This window comes from Taudactylus pleione, unplaced genomic scaffold (assembly GCF_031769625.1).
Source record: "Taudactylus pleione unplaced genomic scaffold, aTauple2 ptg000146l, whole genome shotgun sequence".
In the NCBI taxonomy this organism is placed as follows: domain Eukaryota; kingdom Metazoa; phylum Chordata; class Amphibia; order Anura; family Myobatrachidae; genus Taudactylus; species Taudactylus pleione.
In genome coordinates this window covers 348,660-353,209 of record NW_028284548.1, presented here as the reverse complement: position 1 = coordinate 353,209, position 4,550 = coordinate 348,660, and the positions used below count along the sequence as shown (strand labels likewise).

Genomic DNA, 4,550 nt, shown 5'->3' with positions numbered 1-4,550 from the left:
TTTCCCACTACCAAACCCCATCTAGGTTCCACTACATTAGAAAAGCATTTCCCAGGCTGTACAGAGATGTTAAACAAAAAGTAATTAGTGTCCTCTAAAATGCTGTTGTACCCACTGTCCAATTAACCATAGATATGAAGTGAACCAGGGCAAATGCAAGACTACATTAATGTAACAGCCCACTGGGTGGGTGTATTGCCATTAGCGGCACTAACAGCAGCAGCAAGAAAAAGCAGCTCATTCAGAGGCAGGCTACTCTGTGTATCACTGGTTTCACTAAGAGTCATACTGCTGACAACCTCTTAGAAAACCTCAGGGAAGTCATTGCAAAATGACTTACCCCACTTGGACTCTCCTCGGGATTTGTGATTTCTGACAGCACCACTGATATTGTGAGATTTAAAAGCTGGGGGAATTCCAACATGCCCCATGTTTTGCTCACACAATTAACTTGGTGGTGTAAATTGTTTTTAAAAAATGACAGGGCCGTGCAGGAGATGCTCTCTTTGGCCTGCAAAATATCTAAGCATTTTCACCATTCAGCAGGTGCATGAGATTTCTCAGAATCTCATACGTGCAAAAATCACTGCAGCACCCCACTACACTGGGAGAGGTCTCATCTATCTCAAACTGTAAAGCATCTCTGAATTGGTAAGCACAGTGATTGTGTTTGAACACTGTAAGGACGACTTTCTTCATATGTGTGCTATTTACCACCAATTGTAACATTTGTACCAGGAATTTCCCCACTCCTTTCCTGTGGACTTGGATCTCTAACTGCACCTCATAACAATAAAGGACCTTATCCCTGCACTCCACGTCAAATCTGAAATGCACAAAAGCAATAGGTGCAGAAAGCTCATCTCTGGCAATATTGTACTAGGGATGTTCATCTGTCAGCTCTTCACGCTTTTCCAGCTCTTCCATCCCCACTCACTCTGTTCATATAGCAACTGCATATTTGCCTTTGTGAGTTCAAATAACCAGTCTAGAGTCTCCTGGTCCAAATCTGTTACTCTGCAGCACTGTATTGACAGATTCAACCCATCTCTGTCAAGACTAGAAAGGCTCCTAAAGGGTCATCCAACTGATTGGCCGCTTGCACATTGGTGCACACAGTTTATTTTTCTTTTGCCCATACAGAGTTCCTCCCCATGACAAAGATTATGTCGTAATACTCTGAAGCCTGGTTCGGTTTGGTGCTGGAGGGGGAGAAGAAGCTCATACATTTTTCTAAGAATCAAAACATTAAAATAAATAAATTAAAAACTAATCAATCATTCTGTCCTTTCCATGTCTTCAGTCCATAAACATATTCCAACTCCCTTGGGCCTCTGACCTAGTTCTTGAATAATGAAACATTCTTGGTTTTTAAACTTCCTATGGGGTCATATAGTTTATTAAACTGCCATCCTGTCTATCACTGCAGTGATACTCTGTGCCATGTTGGAAGCTGAACTGCCACATGTTAGTGCCGCCCACTGCTGTCGCTTAGCTTAGTCAGAAAGCTAGCTCGATGCTACCTTTTGGCCTAAACTGGATGAAATCAATATTGTAAGGTTGTCAACATTGACTTGAAATGACGGAAATAAATGTTATTGAGGTTAATAATACTGTAGGAACAAAACAGGCCCAAATAATGTGAAATCAGCTGCTTTTATGATTTTTTTGAAAAAATACAGATCCAAAACCAAAACACACAAGAGTGGTTTTGTAAAATCAAATCCAGATCCAAAACCTTGAAGGAGATACAGATCCAAACCGAAAACGAAAACATGGGGATCGAGGCGCGCATCCCTACTCAAAACATCTCCCGGCGGTTGTGACATTTGCATATTTTTGCATTGGTGGCATTAGAATACAATTCTACATCATGCCAAACATCAATGACTCTGGCAAAGCCATATTTGCATCAATTTCTCCAACAATTTGGTGACAGCAATATATTTTTAAGAAATCACAATAAAAATGGAGCCAGCCTCAGCCTTGGTCTGGGGCAGTGGCAGCTCCAGAGGTAGGGATGCAGTGCAGTTCAAAATTCAAATAGGGGTGACACCAACTGCCAAACCAAATGCAGCCAAACATCACCAGATGGGACTCATTGGCAGTTTGTGTGGCTCCCCTATTTGAATTTTGGAATGTACTGCAGCCCCATCTCTGGAGACACCACTGGTCTGCGATACAATGGAATCCTGTGCACTGCACACCCTGCAGCCATAATAGATACACCCCTTTGTATAATAAGTGCAGGGCAATTGTGAGGCTGATTCAGCCCCAGAAGCAGTCCCAGTTCGGTGGCAACTGATGTTTTTGGGACTGTGGACCTGATTTAGGTAGGATCACAAAGCTGCGGATACATGCAACCGGTCGACATTCGCGTTATGCGCATGCATCACAGTGCATGTGCGCAATTTGGCCACAGCGTTTAGGTATGCAAATGCAGAAGACATGCAGCAACACAAATAAATGATTGACAGGAAGTACCTTTTGGGAGTGGAGAGGGGTGATGGTCGAAGGAACACAGGCATGCCTGTGCACTTGAATGCCATTACAGGGACTTGCATAATTAAGCCCCTGCGATGGCATATGCAGCCAGAGGTCTACAGGAAGGAAGTTTTGCAGGTTGTGAGGCATGTCAACTCCACCACAACTGTGCGTATAAGTCCGATATTACTCGTTGTTAATGTTGTTTTAGCTGACTTGCGGATGGATGTATGTTGCGGCTTTATTCAGTGGTGGGCATCTTGGTATAGTGCTGTGATTGCATTCATTTGCATATTTTCACAGCAAGCAGGTGCATGCGATTTCAGACTTGTGATCCGTGCTGAATCAGGCCCTGTGTATAATGCAGGATGTCTGCCTCATAATGCTGGTGCTGTTCCGGTGGCAGAGCTCCTATAGCCGCAGCCTGATTGACAGGCTGCAGGCATTTCGGGGTGGCGTCAGGGAGCATTCCAGAAAATGGTGGCATGTTTGCCCCATTTTCTGGGTGTGTCAAAGCCAATGGCTGCATCCCCAAATGCCAGGCATTCTAAGGGGTACATTTACTAAGAATCGAGAATGGCCGAGATGCCAATCTCAGGAGAGTTTAGGCATAATTTTTAACTCGCAAATTGAATAAAGGCAAAGTCAGGTGAGTTAGAGAGAGATTTCTCTCTTCTCACTCGTAAAACTCGGGTGATATAGCAAACTTGAATCTTATCACCATCTAGAAAACGCTGAAGTACTTTTCACCTAAAAAATATTGCTCGCAAATTTTCCAAGAATCGAGATGACAATCTCGGGTGAGATGCCTACAAACTCTCTGCCAAATTGAAGTTTTAACCACTCTCCTCCTGTGGCAGCTGTGTGTATGTTACAGCAGCCGATGAGAGTCAGACAGACTCTCATTGGCTGCTGCACAACAGAAGGGAGCCGGCTTCCTCCCGCAGCTGGTGGTGATGGGAGAGACGTCATGATGCTGATGTCTCTCCCGACTGTGCAACAGAAGAGCCGGGCTCGCGTCAGGAGCGGGGATTCAGGTAAGTTTTTTTTTGTGTGTGTGTGGGGCACTGTCACTGCATAGGGGTGGAGCGTTACAGACGTCCCTGTATAGGGGGGCAGCTACAAGGGTCACTGTATAGGGGGACCACTTCATGGGGGCACTGTATAGGGGGGGTGTTTGCTACTGGGGGCAATGTATAGGGGAGGATACTACTGGGGCGCTGAATGGGTGGGACTACTACTGGGGGCACTGTATAGAGGGGGACTACGACTGGGGGCAGAGCATGGGGACTACTACTGGGGCACTGTATAGGGGGGACTACTACTGGGGGCAGAGCATGGGGGGACTACTACTGGGGGCAGAGCATGGGGGGACTACTACTGGGAGCAATGCTTTTGGGGGAAATACTACTGGGGGCACTATATAAAGGACACTGCATAGGGGGGATTACTACTGGGGGCACTGTATAGGGGTGGACTACTACTGCGGGCAATGCATAGGGGGGGAACTACTACTGTGGGCAATGCATAGGGGGGACAACTACTGTGGGCACTGTATAGGGGGGACCACTACTGTGGGTATTATATAAGGGGCACTGCATAGGGAAGCCCAATACTGGGGGCACTGCATAAGGGACACTACTACAGGGGGCACTCCATAAGGAGCACTGTATAGGAGGGACCATTACTGGGGACATTGCGTAAGGGGCACTTCTACAGTGGGCATTGCAAGAGGGGCATTAAGGTGAATAGAAAGAAAAAAAATCCTAGGGTGACGAGAAACGATGGTATATAGGGGCCCCCACAAGTTTGTTGCCCAGGGGCCCCCACAAACCTTAATCCGGCCCTAAACTCGGGGAACATAACTCGATCTGCTTCACCATCGGTCATCTCACTTTCAGCTAAACTCACTTCTTAGTAAATTTGCGATATGAAAAACAGGAAAATCACCTGAGATTCGGCGTTGCAAATAAAGATTAAAAAAAACTAAACTCAACCATTCTTGATTCTTAGTAAATTTACCCCAAAGTATCTACTTCTAAGTATTTCGCAGAGGTCTGATGCTA

The 4,550-nt window shown here is 45.7% G+C and overlaps 1 pseudogene; it reads right to left on the bottom strand.

Moving 5' to 3' along the window:
* Nucleotides 1-522: 522 nt before the first annotated feature.
* On the bottom strand, nucleotides 523-1,111 carry LOC148522335 (N-alpha-acetyltransferase 40 pseudogene; annotated as a pseudogene).
* Nucleotides 1,112-4,550: the final 3,439 nt, after the last annotated feature.